General features: G+C 43.4%; 1 protein-coding gene and 1 non-coding gene across 7 annotated transcripts in view; one reads left to right on the forward strand and one right to left on the reverse strand.

The window, feature by feature from the left end:
- Positions 1 to 17,392, forward strand: part of DIP2C (disco interacting protein 2 homolog C) — a 363,587-nt gene that overhangs the window by 146,995 nt on the left and 199,200 nt on the right. The window lies entirely within an intron of this gene.
- Positions 6,421 to 6,524, reverse strand: LOC133085957 (U6 spliceosomal RNA). Its single transcript, XR_009699754.1, has one exon. It is a non-coding gene; the product is annotated as a U6 spliceosomal RNA (small nuclear RNA).

Raw genomic sequence — 17,392 nt, forward strand, 5'->3', positions numbered from 1 at the left:
TGTGACGTGTATGAAAGTTTGCACCCCGGGAGTTGTCGCGGTGTTTTCGCTCCTGTTTCCAGGGTTTTAAGTAGGCTTCCTGTTCGTTTGAACAGGAGGGTGTGCAGCCAGCTGAGCACAGCCTGTGCGTGAGGGGATCCAAACCAGCAGTGAAGTCGTTTCCCAGCTGCCCTGAGTGGGACAGTGTCAGTATAGTGGGGCTTACCAAGCTCCTGAGGTGTCCACGTCGCCTTACCTCTCTGGGTCTGTGAGCTGGGAGTGGGGTCGATGCATGTGCTCGTGGACAGGAGGGGACTCTACGGGGCTGAGGCTGGGTGTAAGCTGGGTACGTGGAACGGGGACTGGCAGAGAGCTATCCTGCACCCCGCAGGGGGCCCCGTGACGCGTCACCAGTATCCACCTCCCAGCTCAGATGGTGTGCAGTAAATGCACAGTATGTATCCCCAGCAAAAAGCCGAGTGTCACCTGAACCCCCAGTATAATCCACAGTGAATTGTGTGTGAAAGAAAATTAATGTGAACAATGGATCCCCCCTTTTTATTGTGGTGAAACATATATAACCTAAAATTTACTGTCTTAACGATTTTTAAGTGTCAAGTTCACTGGTATTAAAAACATTCACATTGTTGTGCAACTAACAGTACCATCCATCCCCTTAACTCATTTCGTCTTGTAAAACTGAAACTCTGTCCATTAAATACTAACTCCCCATTCCTCCTTCCCTCTGACCCCTGGAAACCAGGATTTCTACTCTCTGTCTTTATGCCATAACTACATATATTTTCATCTCAAAAGTGTTGTAAACCTAATTTTATTAAAATTGATTTTGAATTAAACCCCATGGCTTTTTAATTTTTTAGTGGGTAGGGTGGGACTATGATGGACGAGTACGGATATTAGACTCCAGCTGTCACATGTTGGTCCTGGGCATTGCGCGGAGGCACAGTTGAAGGAAGAAAACACAGTCACTTCACGGCGGTGTAAGTATAAACACCGGGATTATGTATGTAGCATAAAAACAGTTGCATGGTGCCTCCATCCCTGCAACCTGCTTTCCAAGTAGAAACGAGACTGCTTAGGGTTGATGCCACGGCTCGGGGCTGCTGGTTCACCTCCTTTCCTAAAAGAAGACTGGTGCACAGCGTGTTCTCCTGTGTTTTCTCTGTACTCGATGACTCAAACCCCATTTGATTCTAGTTCAGGTGAAGTCTTTCTCTTGCAGACTTCTGTACGCTCTGCAGTCCGCTCTCTGTCCTTCTCCTTTCCTTCTGTTTGTAAGTTCATTGAAGACAGTTGGTGGTGGCAGGTGAGGAGAATCAGAGCCCAGGCCTCAGAAACGAGGGTGTGGAGCAGGGGTATTCTCCCCCTGGCCACAGCAGGTGACGTGAGTGCAGCCGTGCCCTGGCAGCAGCTCACCCGCAGCTTCTTGGGAATGCACATTCCTGGACCCAGCCCTGACGGGTCAGGATGTGGGTTCATCCAGACAAGTCATGTCAACCTTGAGCCTGGATCCCTCGTCTGAATGCCCGACATCAGGTAGTTGTGAGGATTAAATATGTAAACAGCTCAGCTTGTAGTAGGTGCTAAACGTTCCTTCTTTTTTTACTTACAAAGCGTTTTCACTGTCTATCCTGCTGTTATTTACTGCTCGTAGGTAGGCAGGATAGGTGTCCATTCTCATTTACAGGTGAAGATGCTTCTGAAGGCTCATAAGCAGACACGGTCCCCTTTACAATGGTCAGTCTCCTTCTGTCAGCTCATCTTATTTTATTTGGAAAGACTTCTCCCTGAGCACGGGCATTCTGAGAAACAGTGTATTCCTCTTCCTGTTTGTTCAGTGATTAGTAGCTCAACCATAGTCCACCAGAATGCGCTTGTCTTCATTCTTTTGTAGGTTGAATCAGCCTTTGTATTCCCCAAGGTATTTTGTCTCTTTTGTAAAGATTTCCATCAAAAAGTGCATTCTCAATAGCTTTTGATACACATCTGTTTGTGATGTGGAGATAGTCGAAGTCAGGCTCTATTTCAATTTGAGGATTTAGGAGCTTTAGAAATTCTGAAATGTAATATGAAAATATTACAAAACTCGTTCAAATGGGTGTTTTAAATTTGATATAAAATGATTTGTCACTGAAATATTACTCTGGTTTTAAGGACCGTGGCTCATTAAGAATGCTTTTCTGTATTTTAGACTTGGTTGTCTTTCATGAGGATATTCCGTCCAAATTACAGATATATGAAATATTTTCAATATACATTAGTGCAGAGTGACCTTATTCATAATATCCTGGATTCATCCTTGACTTTCTGACTTTGGAAGTGCGACTCTGTCTTAAGCTCTATGTGTACACCATCCAGATTGCTTTGAACACATCTGTACACAACCCTCCTTACTCCTGAGTAGAGGGAAATAGACAATACTATGCTTTAAAACGTTGAAGGTCCCTAAAGCAGTTTTTTTCCTAATCAGTGTTTCCATTAAAATAAATAAACTCACTAGTGCTTGAATTAATTAGCTGCTATTAATGTTGGATGTCAGGTTAGCAAGTTGTACAGTTTCTAAGTAAAAGTGATCATTTAAAATAGAAATTCAGAGTGACAATGTGTCCTTTATTTTAAAAATAAATGCTGGCACTTCAGAAAACCTTGTTTGTTAGGACTTAATTTTAATCTCCGTATAGAATTGGAGGATAATAATCTGCTTCAGAGACCTCTTTTGTCAGTGAGATTAGTGTGACTGTCAGATTTGAAAGCTTACTTGTTTATGGTTTATTTCCTATGTTATACATTTTAAAAAATTTATACTTCTGATTAGAGATATGTCTATTACAGTGATTTTAGTTATGACCATGAGGGTAATTAAAAGATTTTCCTATCTCCTCATACTTGACTTTTCAACTATTCTTTAAAATCTGAACAGGGACTGTCTTGAATTGTCTCTTTCCCCATTCTTGGTTTTACACAGCACATTTCAGTTTTTGGAAACTGAAGTTTGTCTACAGCCACTTCTGGAAACACTTGGTTGCTCAGTATAGCACCAAATGGGTCCTAGGGGGATCTGCGCTCCAGCCTCCCTGGGGTGGTAAAGGCTCCTCCTTCAGGAGTCTCTGCATGGAAATTAAGTCCTGGGGCCGGGGGTGGGGGTGTTGCACTGCTGGGTGAGACCCAGGAGAGCAGAGGAGAGGAGATGTGGCCAGCCCCAGGCCACACCCTAGCTGACTGACACTGACCACATGGTCAGCGCTTGTCCTCAAGCTCCTGCGGGATCCCGTTGGCCCTACTCCTCAGATTCCTGAAATTGTTAGGCTTCCCTGAGCTGGAATTCTTAGGTCCAGACTCAGAAGTTGTGGTGTGTGCTCTCAGGTTCCTTACATAAGGTACAAACAAAAACTGCAACCATGCAAACAATTGGAAGCAATTACTGTTTTCTCATTCAGGGCATTGCTCTTTAGTTTCTTTTTTTTTTTAACATATTTATTTTGTTTATTTATTTATGGCTGCATTGGGTCTTTGTTGCTGGGCGCGGGCTTTCTCTAGTTGCGGTGAGCGGGGGCTACTCTTCGTTGCGGTGCGTGGGCTTCTCACTGTGGTGGCTTCTCTTGTTGCAGAGCATGGGCTCTAGGCGCACGGGCTTCAGGAGTTGTGGCTCGCGGGCTCTGGAGCGCAGGCTCAGTAGTTGTGGCTCATGGGCTTAGTTGCTCCGCGGCATGTGGGATCTTCCCGGACCAGGGCTCGAACCCGTGTCCCCCACATTGGCAGGCGGATTCTTAACCACTGCGCCACCAGGGAAGCCCGCCCTTTAGTTTCTTCATCGAAAGCCTTTGGCAGTGAAAGTTATTTGCCCCATTTGGTGGGGTTTTGAGTTTCAGGTTACTTGCTTGGCTGTTACAGCAGGGAGCTCCCAGCCTGGGACATGGGCTCCTGCTCCTTGCTCAGGCTTTGGGAGGTACTTTGCTTGGCGTGTGATTTGAGGGGTTTCCCAGTGTGATGTGTGCCTCCTGCCCTGAGGCTGCAAGCCCTTCTGCCTTTTGTTCCTTTCAATAGAACGTTGTTACATGTTGAAAATCAAGAAAACTAGAGAAGCAGGGTCAGAAGAGGCCTGGGGAGGGAGGGAGGTCAACAACAGTAGGAAGTGGTGAAAATTGAGGTGAACTGGGAAGTCCATATTCTGTGTAATTAAAAACATAGCATCAAGGGAAGGAGAAGGCAAACTACAGATGGGAGAGAATATTTGCAAAAGACGTCTGACAAAGGACTGTTATCCAAAATACACAGTGAACTCTTTAAACTCAATAAGAAAACAAACAATCCAAATAAAAAATGGACAAGAGATCTGAAAAGACACCTCACCAAAGAAGATACAGATGGCAAATATGCTTATGAAAAGATGCTCCACATCGTGTGTCATCAGGAAAATGCAAATTGAACCAAGGAGATATCACTACACACCTACTAGCATGGCCAAAATCTGGAACACTGACAACACCAAATGCTGGTAAGGGTGTGGAGCAACCAGAACTCTCAGTCACTGCTGGTAGGAATGCAAAATGATACAGCCAGTTTGGAAGACAGTTTGGTGGTTTCTTACAAAACTAAACATACTCTTACCATATGATCCAGCAATCACGTTCCTTGGTATTTACCCAAAGGAGTTGAAAACTTATGTCCACAAAAAAGCCCTGCACACGGATGCTCACAGCAGCTTTATTCATAATTGTCAAAACTTGGAAATTTTGTCCTTCAGTAGGTGAATAAACTGTGGTCCATCTAGACAGTAGAATATTATTCAGCTAAAAAAAGAGCTATCAAGCCATGAAGAGACATGGAGGAACCCTAAATGCACAGAATGTCCAAGACCAAGAGTGAACCCTAATGTCAACTGTGGACTCTGGGTGATGATGATGTGTCCCTGTAAGTTTACCAGTTCTAACAAATGTCCCATCTGGTGGGGGATCTTGATAGTGGAGGATGTTGATGGTGGGGCAGGCGGTGCATGTATGGGGGCAGGGGATACATGGGGAATCTCTGTACCTTCCTCTCGATTTTCCTGTGAACCTAAAACTCTCTAAAAATAAAGCTTATTTAAAAGAAAAAAAGATAATAGTAAAGGCTGTGTGAGGGAAGTGGCCTGTGGTGTTGTGTGTCCAGGATTTCCCTGTTAATATACATATAGCCAAATTACTCAAAACGTAACTGTGACATTAGCTAATTCACTGAGAAGTTAATCACAGAATCAGTGATTAACTCCAGAACTGGCAGGATGCAGAGATCACCTTGCTCTGACTTCTCATCTTACGGGTAGTGACTCCAGCATTGTGACCAGGAATGCAGCCAGAGTGGCACAGATGGAATTAGACCTGGGATGGTTTTGCTTAGGGTTTGCAGGGTGATGTTTTTAACCTGTTTTTCTTTAGTTTAATGAGCTGATCCATTCTTTGGCACCAGAAGCAGCACAGCTGCTTCATAGAGCTGTCTTTGACATATAGAGTCAGAAACCAAAGGCTGTTATGTACAGTCTTCCCCCTAAAGCAGAATCACGATAAAGAATCCTCATGTTCAGCATCTTTGCTTAAATGTGAGATTGTGGGACTCATGAGTGCAGTGTCACCACTGGTACACTAATTAGGTTTGTCTGTAGGTAAGTAAACCTCATTTTGCGCTGCCTGGAGTCAGACTCAGTGGCTTTAAAGAGCCAGTGCTTTAACTTTACACTTATGTAGATGTATATTCACCCGTAGTTGTGAAAATTAAGGAATTTGGGCTCAAAAATTTGTGAAAATGCTAAAGTTCAAACGTTTATGTATTAGTATATCACAGTGCATGTGTGGAAATATTTAGAGCTCCACGATTTAAACACTTTTCTTGATTTTGTAATATTCAGGTGTAGCATTCTCAATTAACAGGTGTCAGAAGGCTTAAATTTTGAGGGATATCTAAATTCACTGAATTTAAAGTTTTTCACTTAAAACGTTATCACAACTAAATGTAGCCAACAGTTTATGCCCTATGGATATTTATTGATTAAATGACATATATCAGACAACACACTTTATTTTTTTTTAATTTTATTTATTTTATTGATGTATAGTTGATTTACAATGCTGTGCCAGTCTCTTGCTGTACAGCAAAGTGACTCAGTTATACACATTCTTTTTTTTATATTCTTTTCCATTACGGCTTATCACAGGATACTGAAGATAGTTTCCTGTGCTATGCAGTAGGACCTTGTTGTTTATTCATTCTAAATGTAATAGTTTGCATCTGCCAACCTCAAACTCCCAGTCCATCCCTCTCCCCCCCACCCTTAGCAACCACAAGTCTGTTCTCTATGTCTGTGAGTCTGTTTCTGTTTTGTACATAGGTTCATTTGTGCCATATTTAGATTCCACATATAAGTGATATTATATGGTGTTTGTCTTTAAAAATATGGAATGCTTCACGAATTTGAGTGTCATCCTTGAGGGGCCATGCTAATCTTCTCTGTATCGTTCCAATTTTAGTACTAGTGCTGCCGAAGTGAACACTCACTTTAATACACAGATGTAGGCAGTATATTAACAAACCTTGGAAGTACAGTCAGTGCTTAAGATCTGTTATCTTTTCAGATCATCTATATTATCTGAAAAGGCAAAATTTTAAAGAGCTAAAAGGTTTTGTAATTTTCCAGTTTTCTACTTATTTGCTCAGAAGTGGAAGTTCTGTGGCTAATAGTTGATGGCAGCAGAACAGAAAGATAACAAAGTTTTGGGGTGTTGATAGCCCCAGGCTTTGAGCATAGAGGGAGGGTGCCAGGAAATGTGCAGGGCCAAGTGGTGGAGAGCAGAGAAAATGACGTGATGGACATCAGGAAGGCCCATGGGCCTCATAGTCCAGTTAGGTTGAAAGAATTCATGTATTTCCCGGAGAGAGACACTGTCTCTTCCCATAGATACCCAAATTGTTTATAGTTGGGATATGCATCTTTATGTAAGCGTTCTTACACAGAAAGCCGCTGTGGATATGGAAATGCATTTTTTGTGTAATGCCAAAATCATTTAAAATTCATTTCTGACTTTCCTTTTTCTTCCCCATCCTAAATTAATCTCTAATAAGTCTCTGCATATACATACACGTCTTTAAAATATATAATATACATTATGGCTGGTTTAAGCTCTGTTTTACCATTACTTAAAAATTACATTTGGTGTTTCACTTTTACTTCTGATAATTTTTTCAGTATGTCCACGTTTTAAATTTCACAGTGGAATTTCCAGCTTCACCCCAGTTAGTGATGCTCCCTGATCTATATAAAAACTGTCCACTTTCTTATCTTATTAATTAGCAATCTTGGTTCAAAATCTTTGGATCTACTGAAATTTGACACAGCCTTCTAAATTTTGTTGCATGACTTTTTTGTTTTAGTACTATTCATTAATTCAGGTATTTTTCAGGATGTAAGTAAAGTGAATTGTACCAGGAAGCGGTGAGCATGTCCTTGGTTATTCATGAGCTTGCATTGTGGGGAAAAGCATCGTTTTTCTCTGAGTTAAGCTTCATGTTTTCTCTGTTATCGCCAAGACTAGATCAAGGTTTTTGTGGAAGAAGCAGCTGTTTAAAGTACCTTGTCACCCTCAGCATTTGCGCATCTGTATGTCGGTTTCCCTGGTGTCAGCATCGACCCCTTCCCTCTGCAGCGTCAGAAGCAGGAGCATGACTTCTAACCACATGGTGCATTTGACACTGGATGCACACGGGGAAGGAGTGTTACAGACAGTAAGAGACCGTGTCTGTCCTCCCTGTACTCAACTCGCAGTCATGTTGGTGGGAGGTAGATTTCAGCCCAGTTTTGATGATGAAGGTGACAGATTGGGCCCTGAGAGAGGCTGTGCCACCGTCGTCCTGCCTAAATGGCACCTCCTCTGGGACCTGTGGTGGGAATGTGGTCAGAGCGGCTTATCCGTCTGTCACGTCTTCCCGCAGGAATGGAGGCCCTGCTGGACGAATCGGTGACTGAGTGAGTGGGTTTGTGAGCCTGGAAAGTTCAGAAGTGGGACAGGCTTATGCTTTGCCTATTTATTGGCTTCGGTCCAGCCTGGGCTCTTGCTCCAGTTGGCCTCCCATGCACAGCCTTATCCACAGTGTGCTCCCTGTGGCCACCACACAATAGCAGTCCTGGGACATCATCCTCTGTGGGCCCCCTCAGAACCCAGGGGCAGCGGTGGGGAGGCTGAGTGCCAGCCTGAGGACCAGCCCAGACCCTATGGCCAGGAGAACGTCAGGCACTGGTTAGCTCAGGCCTGGGCTACCTGAGCCAACCACCATGGCAGGGGCTGCAGGGGGAGGATGGATATCAAAGAAAAATCGGCCTGTTATCAGCAAACAGATGGAAGTGGGTACTGGATGGGCAGCTTGAAAAGTTCATGCTAGTTCCATATGCAGAACCCAGGCTTGCAGATCTGACGTAGGAATTCCCATACTGTTGAAGTGGGTTAAATAGTGAAGTGGACTTTAGACATGCTGGAGTGGGTTAATGTAAAACAATCCTTCTCACTTCCTTCTAACAGTAAAACTGTTTACTTAGAGAGTCAGAGGAGATGAGGAATGGGCTGCTGGGATTGTTGTCCGAGGGGAAGAGACCTGTTATTGCACCGTGCAGGAACTTTCATCACACCAGCTCTGGGGGCCTCTCCTGCCTCCCCTGTCCCATGAGGCAGTGACAGTTGCCCCATTGGTACATTCCCAACTTACTGGACGTTTAGGTTTAGTTTTCCACCAAACTCAGTTCTCGAGGGGACAGAGCCTCTTGTGGACAGAGGAAGTGCCATGAAATCAGTGCTGCAGACCCGCACGCTCGTCTAAGAGCAGAGGGCCGTGCTGCTACGAGTCTGCACTGGCTTTAGTGTCAAAGGGAAAGTGCTGCCTGGATAGAACAGTGTTAGTTCCTTAGTCACTTCTCCACGACTCAGCTGGGCAGCGTTCTTGGGCACTCGGAGCTGGAGCTGATGGGAGAACCATCGTTTCCTGCTCAGTTAGGGCCCCGAGCCTGTCCCAGTGCTGCAGCCCATTATAAGACCACACATGGTTCCGAGGGGGAGCCGGATTCTGGAGCCGGGTGCTTCTCCTAAGTTAGAGGGGAAGGTGGATATTAATGTTTCCTTTATCCGTAAAATTCCCTCAAACCCCACCCACCCGGCCAGCCATGCTCAGTGAAGCTCTGGCAGTCTCTCTGTGTTGTTTGAAGTGTGAACTTCACGTGGAGGTGGAAGAATAGGTGTAGGATTTCACTGACGTAATATATTTCTTTCCAGTAGAATTGCACTGAAGAGGCTCCCAGATTTCTTCTGACTCTTAGATGGCACCTAAGTGTTGCCTGACCCTCTGGCTTGCTGCTGATATCAACAAGTGACATTTTATAGCAGCACAAATAGGGGTGCCTTGAGATAAATTCAGTGTAACATAGGCGTGTTTGTAAAAGAAAGGGGCCATCTTTCTGCTACTGACACGTTTGCTTGGAGTATTGATTTTGTTCCAACTCTGATGGAAAATGATGAATGACGTCCAGTTTAATCTTTCAAAAATTCATTAGAAGTCGTTCACAGTTTGCTTTGTCTGCTTGTTTTTTTCCCCTCATGATCTGAGCATAATGAGGAATTCCTTTTGTCATCATCACCAACAAGAAACTTGTATTGTGCAAGTCCTTGGGCGCTGTGGTGAGAGCAGGTGCCAGTGCCCTGTCCTCAGGGAGCTCTCAGACCAGGTGTGACAAGTGTGGGCAGGTTCGTGTGGTGGGAGGAAGCTTCAGGGGAGAAAAAATCCACAGATCCTGTGACTCCTTTCAACCCCTCTTCCTTTTGTTTGTTTTTCATTTACTGTCTCTGAAATGGGGATGCACTTTACAATCGAGGGAGCAGCCTAGTTTAATTAGCATATTTTTACCTTGGTGGTAGGTAATGTAATTTGCCTTGGATTAGATTTGATGAATACAGTAGGTACTCAGAGAGGGAGGGGGAGGTGTTCCAGGGAAAGAGAATGGGCTTGGCAAGGTGGGGACTTGTGCGTGGAATAAAGAGCCGTAGGGATGGGGGTGGGAAGGGGCATTAGCGCCAAGCTGCAGCGTAGAGGCCGCATGGACTGGGTGGGGCGGCGGAGTCCAGCATTAGAATGTTTCCATGGAGTCAGGCATCCACAGGTGTTAGTCCCACCAGACCTGAATTTCTGCATTCCTTTCTTAAAATCCCCAAGGTGAGGAAAAAGCTCTGGCACAGGTGAGTTGTTATATCCAACAGCCATCTCTGGAAAGAGTCTAGACAGCTCTTTCAGGTTGGTGATGGCCTTGGACCTGGGAGTTGGGTCCCTGTTGAGCCTTGTGGCCCTGCGTGGGCACCAGCCAGAGCGGGACGGATGAAGGATTCTGGGCTCAGTGCAGATCACTGGCAAGGCAAGCTTGTCAGGAAAGGCTTGATGCCACATCACCCTGCAGTACCCTCAGGGGGTCCTGTGTGAGTCTAGGCTGACTCCATGTCATCCTCAGACTTCTGAAATGTGGGGGTTAAGTGTGGTTCTGTATTATGCATAGGGTGACGACATGTACACCTGCTTACTCAAGGACCCATGGTGCTCGCTGCTGCGGGTCATTCCAGGAAAGGTTGTTTCCATGCACCAGTGGAAGTACTTCCCATCGACAGCAAGTAGTCAGTGGCCCAGGGTTCCTTTTTTTGTATAAGTTGCCAAGAAAACCCCTAAAGCCATAGTTGCTGCCTCGTGGAGGAACTGCCCTTCTCTGGTGTGTCTATTGCTTCTGCTGCTTCTGTTTCTCTTATCTTGAGATACTGAGTTTGTATAGTATCATTCATATTAACTTCAAATCTGAATTTGCTTCTGATTTTTAAAGAACAGGTACATCGATAAACTTGTGTTGCTGTTTAACTGGAAAGCCAGGGTGTGCTGATGTATCTGGCAGGATGTGACAAACAGAGTGACCAAGAATTCGCGTCCTATTTCTTGTGTTGGCTTTTCCCAATCTACAGGTGTAGGGTGAGGGCGACAGCCTGCTCGCCACCTGATACTCTGTGCTCCTTGAAGAGGAAGGACTTTGAGCCGAAGCAGGATTAGTAATGTGTGCCGATTCTAAGTAGGGACAAGGGACAGCTACTGAGTGATTCAGTTGGCACTTTCACACACAGGAAATAGTCCAATGTTTAAAAATTCCTCCATGTGTGGTTGTCAGTAAAATGGGCAAAATAATGTGTACTCACTGATTTCCAAAGAAAGAGGGTCTGTGGGAAGGTTATTAAACTTGAAAGACTTTCTCTAACCCCTCCTATGTTTGTGGTCGAATCCTGACATCACCAGTGGGGCTGGGGAACACCCCCCTCACCGTCACCCTCACCCTCACCCTCACGCACCTTCTCACACTGTTGTTCCATAACAGTGGGGAGTAGGGCGTGGGGTGGGTGGGAAGCTCCACCAGCATTTAGGATAAACACCCAGTTTCCTGTGGACCTTATGAGTACAAGCTATTCGACTGGGTGAGGGATTCCCTACAATGTATCCCCCCAACCCAAATCAAAGGAATCTAGTTTTGAGCATAAACAGGTTCTTAATGTCATAGCTTTTACAGCTGAACCCTACTGTGGGGCCGTTAGTTTTGTCTTAGTCCACCATTAGCAGATCCAGGAGCTTCTTGTGTTGATGGTGAATGTTTACCATCGTGTGTAAAGAAGGGAGTGAACCTTTACGTATATACAGAAATCAGATGAGAAATGATTGCTGTGTGATCCCTGCAGGGGTGCTTACAGCTTTTTTGAGGGCTAAATTCTTATTTTTAGATATCCTGACATCTTTTAAAGCTGCCTTCACTTACTAAAAATCAGCATAAGTATGAAAATCAGTCTTGGAGTAGAAAGGGATATACTTCAACTGAGTAATAACTATGCATATGTTAAAAATATCAGCTAAAAATTACTCGAAGTGTTAACCATGAATGGATACAAAATGCAAGCTGGAAGAGTTATTCTTTCAGTATCAAAATTTTAAAAGGTTTTTGTGACACTTTTAACTATGGACAAATTACTATTAAAACTCAGCTGCATTTATAACATTTTAAATAACTAGTTGCATTACATTATTTGTTAACTTTTCCTGAGGCATTTTGCATAGTTACATAATTAATGTTTATCTCTTTGCCAGAATTCTGTTCATTTTTTTTAGATCAGAAACCTAAAATGAAATGTTTCCTTTCCATTAAATTGTTATTGAACTATGTAACTATCAATTTGTGAATGTGAGAACAAGATTATCTTGTCTCTTTTGGGATAATTCTTGCTTAATAGTGATAATGCTAAATGTTAAAATTATAGAACAGCTTATTTCTTTGGAAATTAGTATTTGCATGCTTGCCAGGTGAGAAATGTTGAAAATGTGGACATGAAGAAATTAAATTGCATTCATTTTGTATAGAAAGAAGACGTTAAAAACCCCTTTTGCCTTTTGCCACCACTGTGTTTGCTTAGGTACAGAAATGAGGTTGTTGTAGGCACTTAGAATCTTTATCTTTCACTTCCACAATACTAAGCAAGCATAGTCTCCTAATTCCAATACTCAGACTCCTGATTATCAGATCCAGGGGAATAGATGATAATATACGTGAGCGTTGGCGTTTGATATGTGGGAGTCCTAACCACACACAGGCTGCTGGAGTGGGAGCCACTGGGCCACCAGGGCCTGGAGTATGCGTGGTTGGGAGCAATGAAGACAAGAAAAGAAAATGCTGGCGAGAAAGCAGCAGCAGTGCCCATGAGGGTTGGAGTCTGGGACCCTTAAGAATGAGGGGGAAGCAGACACCTCTGGGCTAATCACTGGGTCCTATCCCTGGAAGAAGCCATGGTCTGGAAGGACCGGGATAGCTGCTCTGGGTGGTCTGAGCTCAGCCCTCCCAGCTTGAGAACTCTCTTGGCAACAGCTGCCCCGGAGGCAGGCTGTGAAGATTCAGTGGACAGAGATGGAAAGATGCTGAGAACAGGGCTGATGCTCTCACGACTGTTGGGTGCCAGCAAGTGGGAAACACTTCACCAGCTTGGCTTCCTGAACTGAGCTGCAGGTCTGCTGCTTAAACACTCCGAGCACATCATGGAAACCCAGATTTCGTGCCCAGCAGTGGTGAAGGGGACACTCCCTCCTGGTCGGAATGTCTGAGTAGAATAAAGCGTAAGGAAACGGTGTAGTTCGTTGGTGTGAGCAGGTGTCCATGGTGGGATCGAATAGACATCTCTCAGAGCCAGTGAGACAAGCGGGACCTTTTCTCACTCTGATGTGGATGACATTCATGCTGTTCCTGCCCATATGTGGACAAGAGGAGGTGTCACTGGGAGCTGGTTCATTTTCCTGTTTTCTGATTGGAAATTCATGGTTTAAGTTCAGCTGGCATCAGAGTCTTTACATCGTTGAGCTTGGAAGCTTTTCAAACACTCACTGTATGAGCAGGGATCGTCTGCATCCTGTAGCCTCCACAATGGGTAGCCGGGGTGTGAAGTCCTGTCTTCACCATTAGTGTTTGCAAATGCCTGTCTCTTTGCATAAAAGTTTGTTTTTCTTGAAGGTTCCAGTTAGATCCTTTTACTTAATGAAATACTTAAAACTGTCATGAAAACGAATCTGCCAGCCACCATGAGTGAACGTGGGTGGGTTTTGTTTGTTTTCCTGTGGTGAATATTTTACTAGTGTAAATACTTGCATGAATGCTGAACACTGGGGATGGTGTCATCTTTCTGCTCATTCCCTCTTGGTTATAGTTAATGACTTCCACTTGGAGGGTGTGTCAGGCACGGTGAAGGGTGAGGATTACGGGCCACACTGAAGAGTAACCTTTGATTCAAACCCTGCACAGGTGTCTGTTGCTTTTGAGTAAAATTAAGTGGAGATTTCCATTCTCAAGGGGAACATACACAAACACACAACAGAAATAACTTTAAAAAACAAACCTTTTAGTTTATGTGAGGTCCAGCAAATTTAGCTTGCAAAGTTTAACCTTTTTTTCCTAGAAGCCATTATTAATTCAGTGGCTTTTTTTCTAGAATTCATTAATTCAGTAGCATAAGGTAAATATATTTCTTTTTCCTGAAACTAATCACAGATTCTAAAACGAGTGACTAAAAATGGAATGTTAATTTAGGTATAGTGCCCCTGAAGGAAAATACCCAATATTGGGTACATGTATTTAGAAAGTGTAGGACTCTTAAAAGTCACGTGCTTTTGACATACACCTTGTTTACTAGTTTTGACCTACATTTGTAAGAACACATATCTTAATTTGTTTGGATACAACTGCAGATATGTGTGCTCATGTATGTATAAATATTCAGTGTTTTTCTCCCTTTCCTTAAACAAAGAAGACATCAACACTCTTCTATATCAGTATTAATAGTAGAGAGCCATTTTTTCCCTCAAAATTAGAAGTCAGTTTTCAGGAAACCCTTATAATCTTTGTGAATTTGGTTTACCTTAATAATATGCCTCTAGGACAAAAACAAAAACAGAAACAAACCAAAACCACATATATTTGTGGGCTGCATTTTAAAATTTTCAATACCACATGCCTTAGGAAGGTAAACATTTACGAACAGAAAATGTAAAAGGACCCATTAAGGGCAGTTGGTGAGAAAGCACTGGGGTAAAAAAGCAGTCACTGGGTTACCCTGATGTGTCCAACACTTCAGTGGATGTTGTAAGTGGCTGACTGTACCCTGACTGCAGGGCCTAGGGGAAGCCCAGGAATAATGGTCAGGAATGTCCCTGCTCCTTACCAGTCAGGACAGACAACAGTCTCAGAGTCGGTGGAAATTTGAGTTTAAGTGCCAAGGACTCCGAACAGTGTAGACATGGAAGAGTTACTGCAGATGAGTGAACACTGTTGTACATCCTTAACACTGGGCTTGCACACTGAGTTAAGTGTCATTTCACTTTCACCTGTGCTTTTCTACCCTGGTCCTTGGCTTGTCTGAATTGCTTTGCTATCCAAGCTAGCTTGCAACATGAGCACATTTTCACATTGTCTTTGCATATTGATTTAAGCTTTGATTACTCATTATTTTTTTCTTATCCTGTGATTGTATGGAGCATATTTTGGAATATGCATGTTACTTTGTAAAGATTACCTCTAAATACACACGTACTCGAAAATCCAGCAGAGATTGTGGGTTCCAAAAGTAAAGCAGAGATCTTTGTTTACAGCGCCTTCCACTTCTAATGACACATCAGTAGGTAGAGGATTGTATACATTATGCTTCATTATTTACCTTTTGAATAGACATATTATTAATAATTGCCACGTGATCAAAGTTGGGCAAAATGTTTAGAAAGCATAATGTTTCCATAAGTTAGAAGTTTGTACTGTCATGGTTATTATTATTTAATGTTAGGTAGTGGACTCATCAAAACTTTATCACACACATTATATGCCAAGATTGTCCAGATGTTTTATTCCCAGTGGTTCAGGGTAATTTTGACCTTGAAAGTGATTTTGTGCACAGGAAGCCTCAGAGTGTTTGCTGGGGGAATTCCTGTAGCTCATTGGTCTCACAAAAAGAAGTAACCATTATACAAACTTACTCAAAATAACTAGCCTACTACACATGTCTTCTAGTATGTTTTTTGCCCTCCTGCCCCCCACCCCCCCAAATTCTTTAACTGCAGGGCTTTTCAGGACAGAGCCATTATTTTAGAAAGCAGGATTTTTAAGTTTATATGTATAAATATTTAAATATATATATTTATACATATAATTATATAATATTTATATATGTTATATATATTTATATATGTATAATTTGAAGATAAAATGATATAAAAATCCTAGAATATTCTGCATCTTGCAAAACTATAAGAGGGAGATAATATTCAGTCGTTTTTATCTTTCTAATAAAATCTTTGTCTCCATTTTATTCCCATTACTTGCCCAGATGGGGCAATTTGTTTAAGAAAGTCACTGGACTCATTAATTTAGGCACCACTTTATGTACATCGTTAAACATGGTTTAAAAGTGAGAATGTAACTGATATTTAATCTTTCATTCAGCAATTGTTTAGTGATAGGGGTTGTGTCTGTTTCTGGCATGTAGTAGGATCTGTTGGATGAATGAATGGCAAAATAAAAGTCAGGGTCACTTCCATGGTGTTTGGGAATTTTGAGTAGGAATGAGTATGAAGCTTATTTAATAAGGGCCAAGTGAAAGCTGTATTTTGTAGCCATTTCAGAGGTGATTCAGTCTTGGACAGTAGCAGTGTGCTCTTCAGATCCTGGATTTCCAGAAGGTCAGAGTGCCCCTTTGATGCAGTGTTCTATCCCGTCTGAGAGAAGAAACAGAGGGCTGTGGTGGCCCCTCATTTCAAAGAGGAAAACTAGGCTTACATCACCGTGCCTGTGACAGGCAGTCGCCTGGCCAGCATCTTGGGCTTCCTGAAGCTGCTCGGGGCCCTGCTGGTGGGAAAGGCAGGACAGCTGCAGGGAGCAGAGTGTGAGCCTACCTCTGACCCTGACCGCTGGCTGACCCGGGGCAGGGGGTGGTTTTTGAGGGAAGTGAGTACGTCTACCAGGGTGCTCCTAGTGTGTGGATTTGCGCAGAGGACCTGACCTGGCCCAAATCCCTGTAAACATTTATAGGTGGTCTGTGCTTGCTGAGGGGGTCGCCAGTTTTATTTTCTGGGTCTAAACTTACTCTCTGTGGTAGCCCAGGAACCTGTCTGAGCAGGAGCTGACCAGCTTAGAGTTGGGGTCCATCCACCCACCTCCAACCATGGTGGTCTTGGGTCCCTAAGCTAGCACTTGGGTCATTATGAAGTTCCAGGGATTAGTGTGTCGATTCTGTAGGGTAACATGAACAGTTTGATGAATGACGACTAGAAGTCCCAGGTGTCCTTTGGAAAAGCCCAACAGTTCAAAAAGGGACACAGATGATAGATGTGGCCGCCTTGGTTCCTGGGGCCAGTGCTGGCAACCAGTCTGCAGGTGCGCGTCCACCAGTCTTGCCGTCAAGGGGATCAGGTGGTGTCGTTTCCACTGAACAAGCTATTCTCAGTCCATTCAAAGTAATCAAAAATGTTGAGGGGGGTCTGCCTGCTTAGGGGAGAAAATTATTTAGACTAAGTTTTTCAGAATTGGTTCTTTCCACGAAAACTGGAAGTCATTCTTCATACGGTCAACAGTTCTTTGTAAACTAGAGTAACATTGGTAAGAAATGTCAGTTTGCAAATAAATCATACAGTACAGAGAAACTTATACGTAAGCATTTACAGAGTTTTGAAATTTTTTATTAATTATTAGCCAGTAGGATTCAACATATTCTCATAGGTTCCTTAACTCAGTGGCACAGTGGAAGTTTTTTTGGGCTTCAGCTGTCCCTGGGGTAGAGTGTGAGTT

This window comes from Eubalaena glacialis, chromosome 2 (assembly GCF_028564815.1).
Source record: "Eubalaena glacialis isolate mEubGla1 chromosome 2, mEubGla1.1.hap2.+ XY, whole genome shotgun sequence".
NCBI classification, from domain to species: Eukaryota; Metazoa; Chordata; class Mammalia; order Artiodactyla; family Balaenidae; genus Eubalaena; species Eubalaena glacialis.